The following is a 26,260-nucleotide window of genomic DNA, read 5'->3' on the forward strand; positions in this document are numbered from 1 at the left end:
CGACTAACACCTCATTTTTAGGAATGTTTTTTGGGTAAACTCACATAGAATGCCTTGCCAAGTGTATTAAATATGGCTTGTTTCACTATGCATTAACAGCAGAGCCACATGACTTTCAAGTGCATATTACCCATAAACACACTAAAATTTAGGAAATGCAGTGTCTGAGATTAGAAATTCAAGAAGGGGCGATCGCCATCTCCTTCATCCAATCATTTTTCATGCCACCAGCCATGGGCCCCACCTCCTAATAACCATGACAAGTTCATGATGTGGTCAGATCCTTAGCAGCTACTTTAGAAAGTTCATCCACCTGATGGTGAAGTTATACAGGTGCTTAATTGCCTTCCCTGCCGAAGTAATGTGTGCCTTGTTTCTGTGAAAACTAGCCAGAAGCTAGCAATAAGTGTAAGCTTCCAATTAGAGGGGTTTTGCTGTTGCCAAACTTTCTTGCCTTCCAAATGCAGACGAATGGTTAAATGGATCCATTTCATTAGTAAAACAGCTTCTATTGGGACATTAAAATCACCATAACAGCCAATACAGTGACCTGTAATTCCAGTGCTGAGCTGGACACTCCAGTTTAGCAGTTTAGGGCAATACTCTAATACAGAAGCCAAGAAGCAGGGAGGGATTTTTTTTTTTTTTTTTTTTTTACACACAAAGGGGGAAGAAAATTTCAAAGGACTTGATAACCACTTACAAATGATAAAGTTTTGCACAGGTCCTGTTGACTTTAAAGATCCTTGACTAATTATCTTCACTTGCCAATATTTACAGAGAAATTGTAGAGTACATGCATAAAGTGTGCAGATTTTATACAAAATGCACATGCTTTGCTATAAAAATGCACTCTTTGTCCCCTGCTTAAGAATAAAGGTGATAGCATCATCCAATCAAAGGAAGAAGCAAGAGCATTTCAAGGGGAGAATTATTTTTATTGTAAATTTCCAGAGGGAATTAACCAATTTTCTGTATTATGATAGGATCAGCATATTGTAGATTGAACCTGTAGATAATGTCAAAGCAGAAGAGGCACTTTCAGATTTGTGTGCCTGCTGAATCTCAAACACAAAGGGCTGCCGTACTTCTGTTTGCTCTGCAGTTTTCTCATCAATGTGCACATTATTGGACCTTCCTGTGGTTACAATGAACACTTCAGCGTGGCTGATTAGAGAAGTGAAAATACCCCTTGGACCTCTTGTGATTCTGTATTGGCAACCACTGCCCCTCCCACCCAGTCCATGTGTGACAGTGAAAGAATAGGAAGGAAATGAGATCATGGCCATATTTAAATGATTTTTGGAGCACGGGAACATGCCATAGAGTTTAAAATATTTTTTTAAGAAATATTATTGCTATCCTACATTTTAATCCTGAATATGATTAGTTCATATGGAAAATAAGTTGGCAAGGAACTGACATGAAAATAAGGGCAACACAGAATAGCTAGGAGAAGCAAGAGGGAGCTCATAACCTTCAAGTCCTGTGTTCCCACATTCAATTATCATATACATTTTAACAGGTCTCCTACAATGTTCAGGAAAATAACACAGTGCCCTTCTGGATATATTTTATTGGAAATGGTGGATTCAGTGCTAGATATAATGAAATAAGCATTAAAGATGGTATTTTACCCTTCAAGTTTGAATGAATTTTTAGAAGAGCAGTTGTGAATGAATAGGGAAGAAGATGGTGCTGAGCTACTCAGGTAGCAAGCTATGACCTAAATCTAATATACAGGTAAATTTGGTAACACTGCAGAAATGAGATGCCTTAGTTCCCTAGTAGAGTTCCCTGTATTTCTTACTGTTTTCCTATTTTTTTAGGGAGCAGATGCAGCAGACCACTGTGCCTTCTAGTCTTGAGGGCACTAAGACACATCCAGTTTCGTAGAGCTGGAAACAGCATGTTGCATTTTACACCCAGGGGGCTTCAGTAAAAGGGGGAGGACAAAATAATCAAGTAGCCCCAGCTTTGGGGTTAAGTACTGACCCACAAGTCAGATGATACAGCCGTCTAGAACTAAATCATCTTCCAGCTTCAGCTCTGCTATTACACACACTAGGAACACTTTCGTATTTAATCTTCATTGTGGAGAGGATTTGCAATGATGCTTGAGAATTTCAGTCATTAATTATCCTGATCACTCAAGATGAAGCTGCGCTTTCAACTTTTAATCACTGTATGTTGCTGTTCCTTTGTTTGACAGCTGGACACCTGTTACCGTATTTCTCAAGCTTTCAAGAAGGTATTGCTAGACTGAGCAAACTGATCTACTTTTTCTTTGATGAAATAGAATACATAAGCAAGTATGGTTATAACCAATAGCTCAATTTTCAGGATCTCAATCATACTCCTTGCAGCTCTCCTCCAAGTTTTCCCACTACTCCTAAAGCCAGACACATGAAAATTAAGGTGCATTCCAGTAGCAGTCATAACAGCACCAAAGTACAATATAAATGTTGTACTCCTATTGTACATTGCTCTTTATGTATTTGGCAATCATGTAAATCTCTTGACTCAGAGGCACCATAGGGCATTCATCATTCAATATTCCATTAATCACCCATCATAGTGCCAAACTCCTTTCTAGAGACACAATGTCCCAGGACAGAGCCCCCACCCATGCACATACAGTGAGCATTCTTTCTCTTTTCACATGATCATACAGTATGCACATTGTTTTCAGGTTTTTAATAAGCTGCATGTGGACTGCAATGATTTCAACCTCTTCTTATTTGCTACTCCTTTAGCCTTAACAACATCTGTAGATTTTATCAGAAATGATTTTAGCTTTGATGAATATGTCATACAGGCAGACCCAAGAACCAGCCCATCCAAGTCCCTACTAGACACACATGTATAGCTACAGTGATTCTAGATTTACAGCTTCATTATAGTTTAATATAGACCATATTGATATTGCTTATTTCTGCTTCTTAAGTAAAATGTCATGCAACACCATCTCTGTACTACATCTCTTCTGCAAAATAGATATAAAAATAGTTTTCTGCTTCACGGAGATATGAGAGTCTGTACTGAAGTGCTTTGATACTATGACATTAACAGGCAACAAAGAGACACAGATATCTGTTTTTAAACCGTGACCATTCAGCTTTCACACAGGAAAGTAAGTGTTGAAAAGCACTTACTGATTTAGCGCAAGACTGTTGATGGGAAAGCAGAGTGAAGAGATCGGTATTTCTGAAAAGGCAGTCCCAAACGCTTTTGTGAAGGAGGAGTCTGGGAAAGAGAGAGATCAAGAAGAACTGAAGGTTCACTGTTGAGAAAGCAGGCAAAGACCTCATCTTGTCAGAGGGAAGTGAGTGCAAACAGAGGGAGAAATACTAAACAGGTGGAAGGCTGAGGCTTAAAAACAGGTGTGAACCCAGCAGACCTGTACTAAACAGCAGTGGAAAATTTTCAGGCTGGAAACAAAATTGTTCTTCCAAGCCTAGGATCTCAGAGTCATACTTTCCAGTATGCCCTAGCTTGCCCAGCTGATAAAAAATAGGCATCAATTCAAATCCCTTGGTGATATTGCCTGCTGAAACCAAGTCTTTCTGCTGGAACCTTCAGAGAGAATCCTTAACAAAATGCACAGTCTAAAGCTATATAGATGAAGTTACAAACGTGCTCAGCACCTCACAGCTCTCTGTTCTCAATGGGGAAGATCTCCATTGTTCTGAGTGAGAGCAGCTATGAGCGTTAATAAAAGCCTTGTCCCTAGTCTCAAAACCCCTCCAATTTGCATGACCGAAAATAACTTTTTTTGCCTTTTTTTCCACAACGCATAGTTTTATGGCTAAGGGTGTAATTCACACCAATGTTGGGTAAATAATTTATTCATTTAAAGTCTTATTTCTTCTTAAACCAAGTAGTAAGGATCTCTCTACCTATGTTAATGTGCAGTTTTAGAACCAAAGTACACACTGTAGTGAAATTTTTTAAAAAGATTTAAAAATATAAAAAACATTTAAAACATTTTTTCTGCAATGCAGTACATTTGCTTTATGCACAGCAGCTGTTCACCAAAAGCAGTGTTCACCATGAGAAGACAGCTGTATTTCATGAGAAGACAGTTGTATTTCTAACATTTGAGGGAGCTGTGCAGTGTCCTGTTCCCGTAACAAAGATGCACTAGAAGGTTCTTGCAGTGTCTCTGATCAGCAGGGTCATGAAGTCATGCAGCAGGCTAGTAGTAAAACTGGAAAGAAAACACAGGCCCTTCTGTGCTCCCATTAGCGCTCTGCCCACCGACAATAACATCAATAGTGAACAGTGATGATGAAATGACATTTTAATTCTCAGAAGGCATTATCTCCTTGAAAGGCCAAGAAAGGCAGAGACACAGAACTTAAAATCACCTTAAAAGCTTGGCTAGAACCATCTCCATCCTCTACAAAAGCATGTCCAGGCTTTTCCTACAATATCTCTGCTACTTGAGACTGCATCATATCCAGGCAACCTAAGCTCTTACTAGTCTCACTGTTAGGAAGTTTCACCTAACACATCTAAACCATCCTTCCTGGAGTTCAGGGCTATCACTACTTGTCCTGTCAGCACAGTAGCCTTTTATAAACCTGCAAACAGTTACAGCTCTCCTTGATTTTCCCTTTGCAGGAAAATCCTTTCCCTTTACCAGTGGCAGAATACTACTTCTTTACTTCTTACTTACAGAAACAAAAAAGCCTATTAAATTAAACAGCAGAAGCTACACTAGGTAGGATGTTCAGAGTCAAACAGACTACAGAGAAACAGGTTGCATAGGGAATAACTTGGTACCTGAAGGAAAGCATTCAAGTTGAGCAACCCACAAGGACTATTGCAGTTCTCTTAGTCAAGATACAACCAAACAGCTTCTCAGAGCACTGTTTTTATTCTTCCTTAAGTGTCTTGTTCACGTAGGTCTTATGTCAAATACTTTTTCTGTGTACAGAACCAAAGACTCCGGGGCCTGATCTCAGCTGGTGTTTCTAGCTGTCATTTTAGCAAAACCACAAATTGCACATTGATATTTGATCCCAGCTACAGCCAAATGCTTATCCTTGGAGAACCCTGACTGTCCCCAACCAGCTGAAAATACTAAGTTATGACACACACAGGTCCCGCATTTACAGAGCGCTTAAAAAATTCAGACAGAGCCAAAATTTACTTAATAAGCTAATTTTGTTTCTACTTGGCTCTTTCTACAAATTCCAATGTAGTTAGTTTGAAAGTAATTTTCTATGTAAAACTTTCAAGCTAGAAACATTATACAACAATTGGGGTGTGGGGTGAAGAGGAGACAATTATTTCAAGAATCCCGTGTATATTATGCAAGGTCTGTGAATAAGCATGCTAAACCTTTCCTGCACTTATTTTGCAAGAGCTCAGCACCAGCCTATGCAAATGCACTGTAATTATTCCTGTACTCTACAAAGAGCTCAGGTGTCAGTATCTGATGGAAAATCCACAGAGCAGGTAGCTGTGATTTTTCTAACTTGACATGTTCCTGTTTGCTAAGGATTTTTTTTTTAATTGGAAATTTCTCTGGTGTGGGAGAGATGTTTTAATCAGGCATCAATCTCCAACTTAAAGACGTAAAGTAGGAAAAAATGAATTGTGAAGCTAAAATACTTCTACATGATAAATTTCAGTGAGAATTTATGAGGAAAGATTTATATATTTAACTACCTTTTTTAAAATTAAGTAATATGTCTTCTGAATATCTTGCTTTTCGTTATCACCTAGCAAAATAATCTATGGCACATTGTCTGCACATTGTCTCTTATTTGTTATGTGAATAAGGAGGGCTATGATTTTGAAGACAGTTTTTAGGTGAGTTTACAAAAAATGAAAAAAAGGTTTGTTACCCTCATAATTAGGTCTGTAAAAGACAAGTACATAGACAGTACTATATTACATAAGACAATCTTGCTTTAGGCGAGAAATCAGTGCTTGATATTCAGAGCTTCTCTTCTATATCCAGTCCAGTTTTTAAAATCACTTAGCAAATGGGTTCTTCCAGAGCAATTTATGGCAAGAGGGCCACAGTCAATCCCGGATGCTTTGGAAAATTTCACCAGCACCACTCATATGAATCATGAACCAGTATTCAGGAACTGCTGTTCTCCTTCCTTGTTCCCTATTGCCTCTGTCATCACTAACAAAGTTACATTTTTTCTGTGGCTGGTGAGGTATAACTTCACATTTCCCCACAGTATTTGGACTCAAGAAAACCCCTTCACCAACATGTGTAAAGACAGCTAGCCATACAGAGAAACAGGAAAAATCATGTTATTTTGTTTTCCAGCTTAGATACAGACCAAATATTTGTCTGACACACAGAACAGCTAGAATATTAGATATGCTCCAAAAACATTTTGGATTCTGGGATTAAACCACCTGATTATCATTAAAACAAAGGGGCTGTAGAGTTCCTTGGGCTGTGATCCTGATAAGAGAGCTGCTGCTCTAAGGAAGCCAGACAGCTGTCAGAAACTGGATTTCTTTTTTTTTTTTTTTAGAAACTGATTTGATTTTTCATTTTTCTCTCTCATGCAAGATGAGATCATGGGAGTGGCCTCAAGATGAACAACAATTAAAAAAGTATGGTCACGTGTTGACAGAAGCCCAGCATAGCTAAGGAAAGTGCATAAGTGCCAGGTACTAGAGCTGTTATCACTTCTTCATGCTGTTTTAGTGCCATTACACATTTCTCACAGCTGATGACAAAAGCTGCAGCTTATCCAAAGAAGAAACCATGCAAGCCAATGGATATGACCTTCACATCCCTGGTTAAACTAAAATAAGGAAGACCAAAGGCAAAGCAATCATACTTTGGGCAGGTCCTTCCAAATCCTCTTGCCTCTCTTCTGCCACCTTTCATCCCTTCAGATCATTTGTTCAGCATCAAGCTCAGTAAGAGATACAAGCATGGCTGAAGCGTGCAAGCACCACAATACAATTAAATGGCAAGAGTACAGCAAGCTACAAGGAGCAACCGAAGCATGGCAGAAGGAAATACACATCAGGTGAACAGCTTCACTGTTACAAATCACCAGAATAGCACAAGTCAGCCAGAGACTGCGTGCAGCTTAGGACTAACATGGAATACCCAGTGATCTTTAGAAGGGAATTTTCAATCTATCACGCAGCACAACATTCTCTTTAGATAGCAAATCCATGGATTTAAAAAATAAATCTTAGGATAAAATACCAAAGCATACCTCTGTGTCTTTGGAGTCCAGTTCCACAGTTTGCCTTTGAATTCTAGAGCCAGACTTCAAAGATAGGAGAACACAGAAATCCCATCCCTGCTTGGGTAATTTTTCAAACCTTACCTTGCAAGAACTAAATTAAGTCTAGATCTTGTAACACTCTGGACCCCCTTTTGAGAGACAGTATTTCCAAAGCATTTACATAATCTACAAACTTGGGTAACTTAAGGTACATAGATATTGGCAAAACTAGCAGGCTTACAAACCTTAGATTCCATTTGAAAAACTCACCATCTCCACGCTGCAATCTGTTTCACTATCAACAATTTTCTATGGTTAAATTGCCTTGTCAAAAGCAGCAAACTAACTAGCTTTGTGGACAAGGCACTGCACATATCAGTCATTTCAAATTGCTGTGCTAATGTTTCTGCTCAATCTGTGTAACTCATCTCAGCATAAATAAAACAAACTTTGTTGGTATGGACTAGGTAACCAGTGCCAGGAAATCATAAATGTTTGTGGAGAAAGATACACAGATACCCAGAGGCTGAAGTTAATCCTGATGAGATTTGACACATTGACACAGCACTGAGCTGAGAATATTTTTCTTGCCATTTGTCTATTTGTTCATAAGAAATACAGCAGCAGCTCTGTTTGCAGATGTGCTTAATTTGTTTAGGTTTCTTCACCTGTGATAGAGACTTACAGAAATTTCTTATTTGGAATAATGAGCAGATTAAATAATTCAGCATGGAATAAGACATAAATAGTGCTTGATTCTCAGGTGACATATAAATGCAAAAGAAGAGTGTGAACAAGTTCTCATGAAACTAAGCAAATGCATTATTCAGTTACCAGTGGTTTAATTCACCCACTACTATTCCCTGCTTCCTCCCAGCAACTGCTGGAACAAACAGATCCCTTTGATACTCTTACACATCTGCTTCAGACAGAGGACCACCTGACTGCACTTTATTACTTCAATCCCTCCTGCTACACACAGAAATGGTAAACATTTCAGAAGCTCATAAACTGCTAAGGAACCCCAGCTTCCAACTGAAAATCACTGGGAGTTAGGGACGCATGGAAAGATCTGGGTTGTTAGGCTCTTCTATACCACTCAGATGAACTTTGACTCACACACTTAAAAGTCTTTGGAAAGGGGATTAAGTGTTTAACTCCCATCGACACTTGAAAACTAGGTCCAGGCTCAGAGAGTACAAGGCTGAGCAGGGCAGTAATTTCTCAATATCATCCTTGCTGTTTCTCCTAGGTTGGGTATTCATGTTAGAAACCATCCTTTAGTTAAAGCTTTCTGAAATGTGTGTTGCCAATAGGTAGATCTTGTGAAAGAATTGCAGTACAACAGAGGTTCATCTTCTTGTTCTCTGCAATGAGCATATCTCCTAAAATCATCTGGGAAGCGTAGGACCAGAATGCTACTCACTAATTTTAGTTGCTGCAAAATTTCATTGACAAACTACTCAATTGCAATTATGTAGTTTAATTCAGCTACTACAGGAGATGAGAAAGCCCCTCTCTTTTTATTACATCTACAGTAACTTTTTCAATTCCTACTTTTGGACAATATCATACTCCATTTCAATGCAGTGAATGAAACAAAACAACATGACCTATGCCAAAGGTCACACATCAGAAGTTCTGGCAGGCCACGTGAAAGCACAGTGCCCTTTAGGTTTTGGGGAGAGAGTTTCTACCAGCTGTAGCAGTTTACATTCCTCATACTTTTGCCTCTACCTCCTACCACACTTTTATTCAGTGGTGCATCAGAAGGTTTAGAAGCCTGTCAAGACTTTCTCCATGCCTATTTCTTCCTCCTCCTATCATCTACCCCTCCCTTCTCTTTTCAGCACAGGGGCTACAGGGGCTGTGGTCTCACTGAACAAGAAAAGCATCTATCTACTTTGCCAGAACTAAGTACTTGGTTGTATGATCAGAAAGATTCAACCAGTCTACTCAAGTTCAGGCCCAGCTGAATCTTTCAACGAGTTTTCTCTCGTGGGATAAACTTTGTAACTTGGCAGGGATTACCTCACCTCACTTGTTAGTTATCCAGTCTAGGCCAGTTAAACAAGCCTGCCATTAGGAAACAAGAGATGTGTTGCTAAAAGGCAACTAATTTAATCCACTTTACATGTGTTTTGCACTTAGAAATCTCAATCAGCCACAGAAAGAGCCCAGACACTTATCTTAGATGATGAGCTTTATACTGGGAGAGATCATTTCAACTCTTGGTGACTGAAAATGCTCTCTCCTTCCCAAAATATCAGTTGGGACCATCTGGATTATTCTACTATCACCACAGCAGAAAACTGATGGGCTTTTTCCCAGGTCAAGGATAAAAAAAAAAAAGTATCTCTTCACCTGTACTACATCTCTTTTCAAGCTATTCTTCAACACATCTTGATGTGACTCTGGAGTATACACTGGGAGGAAGTGCCCTCTGCAGTGCTCCACTTATTCTGAAAGCTGTATAAATTCCCCACTGCTTTGACTGTGCCTGAAATTAGTGGTACCACTTGCATTAATCATGTTTTTTCATGTGCTTTCACAGCAGAAGTCATCTCGCACCAGCAGCATCACTTGAGTTCAGTAAGTCTTGTCCCTGTCTCATTGCCATGTTTCCAGTGCACCAGAATATCAACATCAAACCTAATGACTTAATCTTACTCGCACTCTAATTCTAAGACATGCTGCAATTCAGAAAACTCAGCCCTTCTCTAGTAGCTTTCTCCTGTACCACAAGCTTGGGATGGATCTCTGCAAGGCAGAGGAAGTGCATGATTCTTACCACTCCATGCACCCTTCCCCTCCCACCATTAATCAAACTGAGGAAAGAGAATCTTGGTAGAATCTCCCCAAAAATGAAGACAGACTTCAGCAAGTATGCCTGTGGCCATTGAGGCCTTGAGGACCTCCATACCCAATTAAAGCTTCCATGATTTAATGAAGAAATGTAAAAAGGACAAAAACCATTTAGGCAGGTTTCTATATATCCAAATTATTAATACACGTTAATGATTTTTTGTTATTGCCTAGTTTAAGCTGCAACACACTACCTGCATTGTAATCACTTGCCTATAAAATAAGCTATGGGAGAGATCACCACATGCTACCAAGATCAACTCTGCTGTGCTTCAGAAAGAAACATGTAATTACAAAAAAAGGGCATCACAGACTCTAAACTTGTCAGGTTGATTTTACAAAGGGCACAGGCAACTGTCTCCATCAAAGATGTAGGCCTTACATGTAAGGCAAAACAGACAGCACTGACAGACACAAAAACATTGGCCTTAAATCCTAATCAGAAACTTCAAGATCAAATCAGTTCTCTTCACACTTTGAATGTGACAGCAGAATCAAAGTCTGGTTTTGGTGTCTCATTATTTTAATGCAGATAATCCTAACAATAAAAGATTAAATACTCTACACAGAGGCATACACCAACGCTCTGGACACAGCTGAAAGGCAGAAAAATCTGGCTTCAAGGGAAAAGACAGGTATTTGCATCAGCTTCAGCTGGGCCAAGATTTCAATCCAATATTGAACAGATTGCACCTCAGAATTCAAACCTTGTCATAAACACCTTCTGCTTAGGTTTGGGTACTTCAGAAACACTCCACTGCAGTCAAGATATATAAAATGAGTAGGAAAAAATACAGGATGGCTATAAAGCTACTATATAGTACAGTGATATAAAGCAGGTATGCTGTTTAACATGTAGTTTAGAAAGCTCAGCTTACTGCCCACTCATTTAAACAACATAACATGCTTCACCCATAGTGCAAACCATCAAAGCTCCAAGTTTTGTAGTCGTTGGACAAAACCATCATGCAGAAACATCTTCTCATTGAACCATGAAGAAAATGAAAATAATTCCATTTTAACCCCAAAGAAAAATTCAATTCTATAAAAACTTCAAGTAGACCAGTCTCTTGTGTCCCATGTAAATGTCCTAACTTAGAAGCCTAGAGCCTCAACTGTTTTCAACTTCTCTATGGCCTAGAAACATTTACACAAAGCTTAGTGATTTCTTTTTTATAGGACAGGCAGCCAAGAAAGTCACAACACAACCTTGTACACTGATTTTCAAGAGAAAGAAAGAAAAAAAAAATCTAGTTCTGGCTCTGAACCATTTAAACTGGAGCCCTAAACTCTACCTTGCACACTGCCAAGAAGAATCTTAACTCCCGAGCTATTTGATGTTCAGGCATCAAACAGAACAGATTTTCCACCACAATCTGGGGGATGGTTCCAACCCCCCAGTGTGAATTTTAGCATTTCCAAAAATCAACATTTTGGATTGAACAAACTTTGTTAATACTGCAAGCAACCTCAAAACCAAACAAATTTAAAAAGAACTTTGTAAGAGCAGTTTACAATTCTCCATTAAGAACCCTGACATGTTATCTTCTGAGCAGTTTCACTACTTCTGAAAGGGATCAGTTTTGTTGCCAGGGGCATGATGCTATTATTTTCATTCTGTTTGAACAACCCTCCAATCAGGTCACAAATGTGTGTGCATGCATGCACACACACAGAAAAGGAATTTTAGACAACTCTGCATCTCTATGTCTTTCAGATAAACTACAGAGAAAACTCATTCTTTTCTATCTACCTAGAGACCTGTGCCTTGCCATGGATCCTAGAGAAAATGAGTATGCTTTTGTGTGCCCTTCAAAAAGCATTATGAAGGGGTTTAAAAACACATGGAGGGAGAACAACCAGAAATGCTGCAGCAATTAAACATTAAGTATCTGCTGTTGAAATGAGTAAGGAGGCCCTTACTGAGATTGGCAATAGGGCTTTTGGGCTCAGTTGTCAGTCAGGAATCCTTAACTTCATTAAGAGTTAACTTGAAAGAAAAATTAAGCCTTTCACCTTCTCCACTGACATAATAAAAGCTTTTCACCTTCCTGTTCCCATTCAAGAATGTACAGTTACAGGTGGTTTTCCTTCCTAATTATCCTTGCAAAACACTTTTGCAGGATTATTTCTTTGGTATTGTCTGGCATTTGAATAGCACTTTTCAATTCCTTTTCATCTGTTCAGTCTATATTATTAGATTAGATGAGCATCTTTATGGAGTATTCTATGAAGAAATAGCTTCAGCTCTAGCTTTTCTCAGCACTTTTAGGTATAATCTATAACATAGTAAAGGGTAAGGGAAGTATTAATTATACCAGTATAACCACCAATACCATCTACACAGAGATGTTAACACAAAAAAACTGACCAAAGGTCAAAATTGACCTGAGCATACCCACGCATGCAAGGGTTTTTGAGAAAATAGCACTCACATGCCATTTCCATTAACAGAAAAACTTAAGCAACAGCCTAAAGAAAGGGGCAAGGATCAAATCACGACAGAAACTAAAACATCTGAAGAAGAGGTGCTAGGTACCCGTCTTACTTGGGCCTCTCATTCTTGCATCCTATTACAGGAAGCTGGACGTGTACTGCCATTACCCACCTGAAAATATTCCATTCTATAATCTGAAGCACTATGGATATCTTTGAATAAGCCAGAAGAAAGAAGTTCTGAAAGGACACGCTCCTTGATTTTACTCCTCAGAGTACATAAGATTATGCAACCCTTTATACACTCAAAGCACAACTCCTTTCACATTGGCTGTAAAAACTGCTGACCACCTAGCACTCTAATCCAGGCTACTAGGCTCACTGAATTGATTAAAAACTTGCTGGAAAATATGACATTACAGCTTTTTTTTTATTTACTGGGCTAAATCCAAATGCATGCAAACCTTTAGCAGCTTCACTAAACCCAGCCATGGTACATCAGCCAGCCTCTCTTTTGCATAAGGCCTACTGTATTTTCAACAGATAAATGTGGAGTCCAGGCTTCCACGTATCCCCCGACACTAGGCGAAGTTAATGCTGGCTCAGAGGGCAGCTAACGGGACAGAACGCTGTTGCTGTTTTAAGGGTATGCTTTACCTCGTCACTCGTTCTTCAGCTATGTCACTGCGTGAACCTACCAAGAGGTGGCACTGGAAGGACACACTTTGGAATGAGCCAGGCAAATTTCTGCCCCAGGAGAAGGTGGTAAGAATCAGCTGGCACACACAAATCCTCAGCAAGTGTCCATGGTTGGCCTGTTTCAACATGTAACTGAAGGCAGCACTCCCACCTAGTTCTGCAAGTTCATCACACACCTACTCACACAAAAACACATACATGTACAGCAAATAACAAATGCTCTTTCGGTTTTGAACATGGGGAAACACTGGGAAGCACTAAGAAAAGTTAACTTAGATCACATTATTTTCACCCAAAAAATTATCAGAATTTCCCTATTTTTTGAACACTGCTGATAATGAATTGAAAATTGAAAAGCCACTAGCAAGACATCCAAACTTAGTGCAAAGCTGCTATTAACCTTACGACTCTCTACAAATCTGTGACAATTTCTAAGACCACCAGGAAAAGCAGGCTTGCTTTTAGTGAGCTTAAATCTACTACACAAGGGTCCACATCTCCCATGGAGAAATTCTAGCCACCTTCAAATAGCAGAACAAAGGAAAAAAAATCATCGTATGAGAAACATACTGTAGTATTGAACATGGCTGGGCATCCATACTTGTAGTGTGTAGCCATAGGTGCGTATTGACACATACACCTATGCACAAATCTATCAATTCATTACCTAAACAAAATTTTAGACACTTTCCCAGTGAAACATTTCAACAGTATCCATAACAAAGTGAATCAGTAGTCCTGAATTAGCTTATTGGAAATTTGTGTTCTGTGGGAAGTGTCAGAGTCAAATATTTCTTTTCAGCTGGTAAAGAACAATTCTCAGTGTACTTTCCCTCACTATCCTTCCCAAGATTCGCCAGCAGAGGAAAACAACAGTTTCTGGTAAATCTGTTTTTGTTTGGTTTTACCCATTCCAATAAACCAATTTATCACAACATATTTAAGCCTCAATGCTGAGAGAATTTATACACTCACTTTAGTTCATTGTAAATGAACAAGCTGCTGTAGCTAATGAATCTACTCATAAATAAATCTAGGTGTGTACATTTGCATGACTGGAGTCTAAAATCAGATTGCTCAAGACAAAAATCTGGCAATGTACAATCTAATCACCTGTAATAGCTTCTAGGTATACAGCATTTGAAATATTTTGAATAGTTTATTTCTGAATAAAGGTTTTGTGTGCTGACTTGTGTACAGTGGTCCAATCAGTCCCCAGACATATTACAGGGTGGAAGTAAAAATACTTGTTATAACCAAGATTTCATGTAAGGGTGGTAATTCAGTTTCATCACAAGTAAAATGTTCTAACAGCATTTAGAGATGTTTACTGAATATTGAGCAACTCTGGAGTCTTTAAGTGACTGCATATTTTGCAACTCATCATAATCAAGAATTACTAGATAACTTAATTGTGAACACTAACATATCATAATTGCAATGACACAATTTTGAGTTGACATAAGTACATTATAATCTACACCTACATTGCCAAACTACGCTTAAGTCTGGCTTACTGTCATTGGGCAGTAACAGCTCTGTTGCTGGGTTTATTGACTTGGGGAGGGAGGTATGGTTGGGTTTGTGGTTTTTTTTTTCTTCCAATGGACATCACAATGGAAAGAAAAATTAAGTCCCAGTGCAAAAAAGATTAAATGCTTCATAACCATCTGTGTGGCAAGCAGATGAAAACTCTCATTTCTTTTGCCTTTATGAAGGCAAAAAAAATCTACCAAAGAAGTTGAACTCACCAATTTGTTCCAACAAAATGTTATCGGAGTCTGTCACATTTCAATTACCTGCGTAATCAAATCATAAATGAAAATCACACAGCATTCAAAATACCTTTAATGTTCCAAGTCAAAATATATTCTTTATATAGAGAGGTAACTCACATCGCTATGCCTCAAATTGATTACCACAAACTGTACCTATAATTAGATATAACTAATGCAATTTAAGGAAGAGAAAACTAATATTTGAAACTAAACACCGTAAGTAATCTTATTGCCTTCCAGTCAGTTACCAAGCAGAAAGTGTACTGTCTCGCTAATTTATTATTATTAGAAATATCAGACTCTTAATCTATTTTAAGAACATAACTATGTTTTTAATGTAGTATTTCCCAGTTGTATTTCAAAGCAACAAACCTGCTAGATTTTTGTTCAAGTAAAAAGGGAAGAACTCCTCCACTAATGCTAGGAAAGGGTGAACCAGAAGAGGTAGAGTAGAAGCCAGCTGAAGACTGCTACAGCATAGCTAACCAACATTATCGCCTTTTTAGGTGCTTAAACACTTGATTCATAATGGAAACCAAACCAAAATAGAACCATTAATTAAAAAGAGTAAAAGTAAAATCTTTGTCAATGGTCAAGTGACAGGTGTTTTATAACCAGTGTTTGGCATCATTTCAACTGGCATTTCTCTTTCAGTGCAACAACTAGTTAGGGATCCTCTATGCAGATAACAGAACACACATATATGCAGGTAATATTCCATGACAATTCCCTCCACCAAGCTTTTGGGATTCTTCTCTAGCATTCTGAGATGATCATTTATACAATTAGGCCTTCACCACACACAGCTTTTTCTTTATACAGAAGGCATTATGGGTTCTACTACCTTTGTACAAACCTCATGTTCTGGTCTTATTCACCCAATAGGTTAAGACAGACAATAGTATCAGTAATGTGTTAACCCTTGAGACTCATACTACAGACGCCTTTGCTTCATCCATATTATCTACAGTGTGAGCACCACATGCCTTCTAACCTCCCTAGGTAAAGTATGAGGCACAGATAATTCCCACCAAGTACTCAAGTAGGAGGGTAGACAGAGGCTCCCCACCATTAGGACTACAGTAACAGCATCACGGCCCTCTTCAGGGCTAACAGAGAAGGTTTCCTCCTCTTGGCCACCTTGCAAACTATGCAGAATTCTCTACTTTTTGTGCATTTACCCTCTCTCAGACATGCCAGGAATAATGCCTGAACAAGGAATTGCTCTGTTCTCCTCTGAGCAACAGCTGCTGCTGCTACTCCCTGCTGCCACCCAAGACCTCCTCCTATCTGGTGACAAAACATGACACACAACCTAAGGCAACAAGGCAAACAGAGCTACCTTAGACTGCAGTTCTCTGAAGCAGCAGCATGTGACATTTGAGCACAACCTCATAGTGGTACAATTCATGTATCAAGCACTGCTCAAGACTATGCCCCAACGCACAATTTGGTTTCAATCATACAGAAGAGTCATGCTCATGCTTCGTACACATTAGCAACATGGGGTTTATCTCACTTCTTGCTAGAAATACGAAAACAATTTCTCGGGAAATACACATAGCAACACCATGTTCTTTCCCACACACTAGGAATTATGATTATCTCTTCTGTCTAGTTGCCCGGAGCCAGAAAAAAAGTGACTTAAATATTGTGTACCATTTGTTACCATGGCAAAAACAGCCTAGCAGGGAGGCAGAAGCAGGTAGGTCCTGTACTTCAGAACTACCCTGGGAAATCCCAAGATGACCAGAACTTGATAAAGTTAGATTCAGAAGACTCAAAAAAACAGTACTACATTATCACTGCACAATAGAAGTCTTATCATGCTGGCAGAGAAAGAGCTCTGATCTCTGGAAAAGCATCTCCAGCTCAGGAACATTGTAAGCCTCTGCAACAATCTTCCAAAGTGCTGTACCATTATACTCCCTGCTGACTGGTAGGTCTGAGGTATTGGGGTTTCCAAGTTAATTTGTGGGCTTGAAATACCAGTCATTTAAACTTACTTTATTTATCTCAGTTTTCAAGCTCCAAAAGACGAGCCCACTACGCAACACTTCATATTGAGCATGACTCACCCACCTATAAGGAAATGGTCCAAGACTACTTCTACAAAGGCCGCTGAACAGCATCTTCTGGCAAGTAACTTACCAGCATGACTAATTCAAGCTCTTAACATCACACTGAAGTACTCTGATGCCTGGTTTCATCACTACTTATAACAGCAGCTGCATTCTGAGCAGTAAGTTCACAATCTTCATTTCATTATCAGTATCGCACACAGAGCCCCCTTCCCACACAGTGAGCAATGGAAGAGGAAATCTTGTTACAAAGGTGACTGTCATACAAATAGTTCCAAGGTCTTGTAAAGGCACAGAGCTCACTTTAAAAGCCAGTTCTACAACGTCAAGAGGAAAAACTGGGTTTCTACATGCAGGTCCACATTCTATGAAGTTTAATAGGAAAGAATGTTACTGGCTTGATTTCTACTGTCTTCCCTAATGCCAAGTGCCCAAAAGACTGCTTTAAGGAAGCGATCTGGATTTGGCAGCAGGGCAAACCATTCAATGACAATTGTTCTTCTTGCACCCATATGCTCTGATCTAGCATAGCATTCAGACTAAGGTATTTTCTGAAGGCGCTTAGTGTTCCCTTTTCACTTTGCAAGGGCAAACATCTAGCTACTCAAACAGGAAAATAAGTGAGGTGGGCAGCAACAATGCTGTAACCTTTACTGCAAGCTGGGACTCAGCAGTTTCCCTCAACTGACCGACACTTGCACACAGTGCAGCCAGTAGCTCTGAGTAAACACCACTGTCTGCTGTCAGGCCCAGATCTAAAGCCTGCTAATTCAAGTGTGACCCCCTTTTTTATGCAGAGCTTAAGGACCAGAGAGGCAGAGAAGAGCATGTGTGTTTGTGTGCACATGTACATGTGTGCAAGCTTTTGAGAATCACAGACAAAACATAGAGATTCAGCCTCCACAATGTAAATTCAGTGTTAGCACTGAACAAAGTGCATATGAAAATCACGTCTGAGAATCAATTACAAGGCTCAAAAGGTAGCTTTAGCCTTCTTTTGTTCCAAGGCATCTAAGCGCTGCACATTTAATATAAGTTCTTGTTTCTACTAATATACCTAGAATCTTCAAAAGAGGATCACCTTTATGACAAAAGCTCAGCATCCAAAAGGACCAAGCCATACCATTAAGCACCTCAATACAACAGGTAAGTCCACTACTCTTCTGTGTCCCTGTGGCAGAAAGTCACGCTCATTGCTGTTAGGGCTAAGCAGCTACTAAGGAAGTACTCAGCATTTGTAAACTTTTTCTGCTGTCTGTGGGATTGAACTCAGTTCAGCAAGTTAAGAAATATAAGGAAATATAAGTACATGCCCAAGCTATTAGAAGAACCCAGAAAATCCCATTTGTCTTTACCAGAGAAGAAATAAAACAGCACAAAAACAAAGCAGCACTATGCATCATTGAAGAGATGACCACAGAGATATGCAAAAGATTTGATAATAAGACATAACAGGTGCTTTTCAGCAATTCAACCCACTGTGAAAAGATGCTTGCTCATAGTTGGCGTGCACACAGGAACCAAGATATGTCAAGAATTTTACCCCAATTATAACTTCTTCGGTTTTGGAGGGGTGGTGTGCCCCTCCCCCCACCCCCGGACCCCCTGGTCTCTCTTGTTCTACCATTTGCTAGAGTACTTTGGCATCACACACTGATGCATGGAATATAACCAGAACACTGTGCAATAAGAAAATATAATTTTCTTATTATATAAATGGGGTGCAAGGAGAACAGGGGGAATGTTCTCTGGGAGAGAAAAAGTAAACCAGCAAAGATGGAAAAACTACTGAGGATTGTTATTGCTCCAATATTTCATTTGGTGATGTTGTCATTGAAATACTCAGGAACTGCGGCTTGTCAAACTTTAATACACTACCAATTGTGTGAAAGAATTGACCTTAAACTAAGTGAAAGTCACCATTAAAAAAAAAAAACAACAAAAAAACAAAAACCAAAGAATGACCACAAACCCAAAACTAGAGATTGTAATTAGAGATTATATGCAAAAAGGAAAAGACAGATGTAGAGAAATTAGCATTATGCTTTGATAGCTCCCATGTTGATAGTCAACAGCTGATGTTGAGTTTTAGCGGACACATCATTGGTTTGTTAATAGTAGCAGTCATAAAAGCCCTAATGAAACCCCATGTGCACCCTGACCACACAAGCTAAAATCTTGTATTCTTGTTTCAGCACCTTGGAAGAATCACATCTTCCCTGTGTGCTCCAATTTTTAATTATTATTTTCCTGGAGGTTAGGTACCTATTTTGTGTGCTTCTTCCTGTCACTGCCCTTCACTTCCAGTATTCTGACATCCTGAACTGTCAAGAATCAATGTGTAAAAGTTCTCAAACTTGATTGTCAAAATACTGAAACCATTTCTTTTTATCTTTGTTGCTTTCTGAGTGTTTGCAATAAAACTGCTTCCAAATTCAATGTTTGTGTTTAAGAGGCTGTAGTATTGACTAGAGAGGCTCAGAGTGCAATCCTGGTGATATTACATACTATGAGACAAGCACAAAAGAAATCCAGAGCTTTCTATAGCCAACTTTTTACTATGTAACTAGGGAACAAACATTCTTCCCCCTCACTCACTCCGAGACAGTTCATTAAAAAAGCATCAAAAACTGCTCGCTCTTTTTTTTGATGGATTTTGTGCTCATGAGAAGTGACAGATAATGCTGGTAGCTGCTATTTGGTCTCTGGGATGTTACTGTGCCCAAGAAGCCATCCCAACTCCCAGTTCACCAGTCAGGTTTATAAATTGGGCAGTGGCAAGTCATGTTAAATGGAAACAATCTCAACACTACGGTGTTCATTGCCACAAAACACAATCTCTGACCTATTGACATCAGTGATTTAATAGGTTTTTCTCCATCCTGTTGCCACAGGGTTTTAAATAGGCCTTCCTTACAGACCATCACCAGAAGAGACACAGGGCGCTAAATTGCCTGCCTTGTAAAAACTGCCAACAGAGAATGCACTTGTCATGATGCCATACAATAGAGACCTGCCAACATACGGCTGTTAAAGAAAATTCAATGCCTTTATCTCATTCCACTGGAAGCAGTGACAGTTCTGCACAAATATCCCCAGCGGCAACTGCAGCTTCAGGAATTAGACATCACTGCTGAATTTCACATTTCATGGAATTAGATGGCACAGTGAAATTAAGAGTCACTGCAGACTCACACTGGAATAACTGTCAGCAGAGTACAACCGTGTGCTCATGCCTAGGTTCTTCCTTGTAACCTACTGCAGACCTAAAATACCACATCTTCCTTCTCTGACAAGTCTAGCTGGTTTCAGAATATATAACATGCCTGTGTGAATTCCAAAGAGAAAACTGTACATAGGCAACCTCAAAGTCATCCTGGTGAAGCCTGAACAGATTCCTAGCAGTGCTGTGTGGTGGTTTAACCTTGGCTAGATGCCAGGTGTCCACCAAGCTACTCTATCACTCCCCTCTTCAACAGGACAGGGAGGGAGAAAATAAGATGGAAAGAAGCCTCATGCGTAAAAATAAAGGCAGTTTAACAAAGCAACAGCAAAGATTGCATGTGAAAGCAAAGTAAAACAAAAGATGTTATTCTCTATTTCCCATCTGCAGATGATGTTCAGTCACTTCCCAGGAAGTGGTTGCTCCAGAAGGCAAATGTTGTAAATAACTAATGCCCCCCCTTCCTCCTCCTTTCTCTTAACTTTTATTGTTAAACAGACATCATATAGTCACTTTGGATCAGCTACCTTGGTGATGCCTCCTCCCAAGATCTTGCCCACCCCAAGCCTACTGGTGATGGGGAGGAATGTTGGAGCACAGTACTATGTGGGCTGCCATAGGAAAAATTTTGTGCATCTCAACCTGACAAAACATGTGCTGAAACAGTAAAGATTTGAATACTTCACATGCACAAGCACCCATTTCCATGGAAAAAATGAGGGGGAAAACAAGGCGTCATTTTAGTTTCACAAATCAATATGACACACTAGTTCATAGTCACAATAGTATACTTTTATATATGTATATATATACTCAAGTATACTTACGGCAAACACAACATCCATTGAAGGTCAGGTAAGTAGAACAGAAGAAACAGGGGGAAAGAAAATATTTCTGGTTTTACCTAGACAAAAATTGGGTGTTTGTTTTGTGTCCTTTTAACAATCAATTTAGATTAACTAGCTCAGCCCGTCCTCTTGAAGCAGTGGAAATAAAGTACTTCAGCTACTTATTAAGCTAAGGAGAAAGAAAATGACCATCCAGGTGTTGCAGAGAACTTGCCTACCTCTCAATCCCTCTTCCAGTGAGTTGTTTAATCAGTCATATAGAGCAGAGATCATCTTGAGGACTGGAAACCAGTCGCAATTTGACTAAAGATGGACAACAAATATTGCAATACACCCGTATCGATTATTTGTCAACAGCTCACCTCTCACGGTGTCTGTTGTGGTCACAGGTTCTCCTGCTTGTCTCAACTATGTTGAATGCCAGTTGTTGTAGTCAGATTCCAAATCAGCCTCACACCAGACACCAATTGTTGCAGCACAAACAAACTAGTAGGCTGCAACAAGGCTTTTTACAGTCAGCCAGATTCTACTGTCCATGCTATTTCTTCTTCCTCCAGAGGTCAGACCACACTGCTGCTGCTCCTCCATTCAATGCCCTCTCCCACAATCCTCAGGGCTATTTAACTACTTAGCAGGAACGAGCTACAGCTGCACATCATCCATGTCAATCAACCCACTGCCTTCCAGGCAAGGCCACACCTGCATATTATCAATGCTAATCAACCCACTGCCTGCATTCCTCTACAGAAACCTTTCTCTCCAGGCACTGAAAAACCTCTCATTTCCCTATTGCCTCCACCTCAGTAAGAGCACTGCAATCATTGGGCATGAAGTAATCTGGAAATTCAGCACTTCTACAGCAGCTAACCTCACAATGAAACCAAGCATGCTGGACAAACCCAACCATCTGCAACTGGGCAAGAGATACAGCTTGTTACCTAACTCAGCCCACCTGTGACATACAGTCCAGTCATTATGGCAAACAATTTGTTTAAGAATTTCCGAAATCACCTCAAAAAGAAGATTAGAGATGCATTATGAATTATAATTCTGCTTGGTAACATTCACACACTGTATGATTTTTGTTAATTGCAGCAGAGCTTCAGTGGTATCAGGCCCTAAACCACAGCATGGGGTTGCAAAATGCACTTAAGATGTTCCTGTCTCCAGAAGAGATCCAAGTATTAAATCAGTTAACGTTTGTATGGTAGCAGAGAAGTAGAATAGCATTTGCATGGACATTCTCTCCTAGCTCATCAAATTCAATCTTCTACCACTGTAAACACCGTGGTATACAATCACTACTATTAAGTGATTTATCTCCATTTCAAAGCAGGTTAGCAATCCCGTTATCCCTATCACACACACACTTGCCAAGAAACAGTTGCAGAAGCCCACTCCCCTCACTTTCTATACCAAAACCTCTCTTAGTTTCCAGTCTAAGCTAAATTTGCCATCAGTCACAGCCTTTTCCACCAGTATCTGGTGCAGTCATAGGACTCAAGTAGTTAATTTCTTTCCCTAACATTTAACTCCATCTATTTAAAGGCAAGCCTATTTTGTGCCTGCTCCACAAGGTTGTCAGTTAGGAAGTCACTTTTTCTAGTTCCCTAAAATAAGACAGGCTTTCCCTCCAATCTCTTTGCCCCTGCTCTGGAGTCCACCTTCCTCAATCGAGAGGCCAGAACTGTGCACATGCACCCCATACCACCCTTTTCTCCCACAGTTCTTCTAGTAATTATATAATTTATTAAAGAGCAGAATGGTACACTGGGAAAAAAGAAACAGTCTTTAATTGTGGAACACACTGTACAATCCTCAGCCATCACTGATGACCTTTCTCTCCACCAACACCTTTTTCCACCACCCCTTCTCTCTACCCAACAAAGTGTTCACAAGCACAAAGTACCTAGTGAATACAGTATGACCTTGGGCATATCATTTTGGCACAAAAATGATTTTGGTAGACTTGGTTATGCTTTCAGATTTGAAGGGAGAAAAGGGCTGGGAGTGACTTCCTGGAAGGGGACAACACTTCTGTACAGAAACATTTTGAAAAGCTTCCTCTGAAACGACCTTTACATGAAACGTCTCACAATGTTGTTTCAGAGCAGTGCCTCTGCACAAACAAGACAGCGTACACATGAGCTCAAACCCACTCAAGAGGACAACTATTGTGCCTTTGCATAGCAAAATTGAAGCACATATAGGATGGGTTAGGACCAGAAAGATAGATCAGAGCATGGGTAGGTGTAAGTTACCTAACTACTCAGAGTAGTTTATGATCTCTTTATTAGAAAAGTATTGCTTTCTGCAATCAGCTCCTCCTCCCACCACAGGACATAAACTTCAGCTACTCCCTTCAATCCATACCTGAAAAAAAAAAAACCAACAGGTAAGAAGGTCTGACTGGTTTTTTTCTGCATCTGTCAAAATCAGAGAGGAAGTGTGAAATGCTGGTTTTCTCCTCCTTTGCAGCACTTTAACACTAGAATGCAGGCACCCATGAGATACTCCTCATTTTTCTATTGACACCACAGCAAAATTTTGAGCTGGTGTCTCACAGAGACTAAAAACCACATCCTGTTTACACTGTGCAGGCACAGGTTCATGAGCTCTGCACTTTGTCTTTAAAGTAAGCACGCCATTTATCCAGAACTACGGAGTGTGCAACTTCACACATCTATCAGCCAGTCTATAAGCTACATGCTGCAGTGTACTGCTGTGTTTTCTCTGAGCTAGGATCATTTTGATGAACACAGTACAAGTGACTAGTAGGATTGCCTACGCGTCCAAACAGGATGTATAACAATCCAATTCATATATCATCCATAAGGGGAATCACAGAGCTGGAAGGGAACTCAGCAAGTCACTGCTCCCACCTCCTACATGGCAAACAGTAGAAGCGTTTAATTTGCCTGCTCACGTTTTATTGCGTATCTGAACATAATAAGCAGTTAGTCTTTGCCTTTTTCCAGAACTGTCCCCTGCATCTAACTTCACCTTTTACAAAAGGAGGGAATGTTCCTTCCTTAAGGGTGCCTGAGAATGCTCTGCAGAACAAGGATGATGAGAGACCATAAGATCAAGAGGAGAGAAATCTTGACTGTGGCATGCAGTACAATTTCATGTAAGCCCTGGAAATGATGAAAAGCAAAATGGTTTTACAAGAGAGATAGAGCTGTGTACAGCCCAAAGCAACTGAAATCTGCTAAATTAAAGCAGGACAGAAAGAAACTCACTGATCAGTGTGCAAGTTTGTTTTTAAGATTCCCATTGAAAGGCTGTTTCACTAAGCAGACCTAAGCATTCCTTCTTTAGAGGCTTACCTTGTCTCAGTGCACTGTTCTGTTCTAGCAAAACCAAGTCATAACAACCCAAAGTCTTCACTTAGTACACTGTTTTTTTAAAAAAGCAACAACCAACCAAATAGAGAAGTGTGCAGTCTGACCAGCCTAGAGACATGACAAAATATGGCAGGCTCTGTCCCTTTTTGAGTTCCATTATTATGTGGGCAACATACTTTCAGTGTTTAAAGTTAAGAATCTTTTCCTAGTATCAACCTAAGATCTCTGTTGCTTTCAATTAGATTAATTACTTCTTGGCTTAACCTCAAAGAGAGGCAAAATACAATTGCTCATTGCCCTTCTCTTGTGGGTACTTTATACACTGGAAGAGATCTCATTTTTAGATGGAACAAGCAGTTTCTTCTCTTAAAGGTAACATTCACGAACATTTACAGCTTATCATTCTTGGTAAAAATGATAAGAAGTCACCAAGGGACTCTAAGATGAATATACACCTTCCTGCAGTGCTCACAGGAATGACTAAACCACTAATCCAACTAGGTTCTCCCTTTTGTCAAATAGAGTAGAATAACTACAACTACTATTCCCATCTAATGTAATTCACTCCTATTAACACATTCCAGAATATTAATGTCTGTATTTCCTGCAGTGGCATCACCTTGTTGTCTTTATTATATATTCCAATGCACCAAAGAGATTGTTCTCATTCTGTACCCCAAACACTTTTGAAGTTGCCTGAGATTCTGAGGGATCACGTGTCAGAACAGAACCCAAATGACTGAATACCTTCAGGTTCAGGCCCTCTCTGCAGCCTCAGGTAATTGCTTTGTACCACTCATCATTTTACAAAGGCAAAAAGCAAAACCAGAACACTCCAAAGAGAACTAGAAAAATTCATGGCAAAAATTGATGGTGTGGCTGGAGGCAACTTTTAGCAAGGAGTCTTGTAACTAATGGTTACTGAAATGTCACTCATAGCTGACCACTTCTTACTACTTGTCAGCTTCAGTCTCAGTCAGACAGGATCCAGAGCTACCAGACAAGTTCACCTGACCATTTTGTGTATCTGCCATACATCCTTGCAATGCATGGAAGCAGAACTCAGGCAACATGTTCATTGATATAGAAATAGATTCTTTAAACACAGTTTGCTTACCTGTCTGAGATGAAAACAGGGCTTTAAAACTCCCGTGTTTGCAAATCAGTTAGCTCCCTGTACCTTCAGTCCCTTCTTCCATGTTGCAACTATTTCTCCGTGGACTCAATTTAGAGAATAGTTCAGGGTAGCTGCGTGAAATAACCAGCATTCAGGCTAGAGACAGGCTAGCTCCATTTATTCTGGTGAGAGCAAGTAAATTGGCTGGGAAACTGTCAAGTGTTGAAAAATTGTCCACAATAGTTTCTCCCTATTTTGAAGAATGCATTACTCATTTGATCTAGGTTTTTAAACCAATGAGATTTTTCAAAACATTCACACCACGCACACACATTATTTAGAGACAAGACATATAATCCAAGTATTTGAACAAAACATTGTCGGCTTTCAGTGACAAACTAGACTCAGTAATCTGGAAGACTCTGCCCTGTCATCCTCTAGAGCTAGACGAACTGCTGGAAAATAGCCCTACCCCAAGCCCTGTCTCAACTTGCATTATTCCACTTTGAATTTAACAATAGGAGCCTCCTCAGAGCAGGGACCAGTGTTCCCAGTTTCACTGAAGTTCAAAAGGCAGGATGCTCTCGAAGCAGGGGCTGTTACAGACCAAAAGAGGACCTTTTCCCTGTCACAACCTTTC

The sequence above is a fragment of the Falco rusticolus genome, chromosome 1, assembly GCF_015220075.1.
Source record: "Falco rusticolus isolate bFalRus1 chromosome 1, bFalRus1.pri, whole genome shotgun sequence".
In the NCBI taxonomy this organism is placed as follows: domain Eukaryota; kingdom Metazoa; phylum Chordata; class Aves; order Falconiformes; family Falconidae; genus Falco; species Falco rusticolus.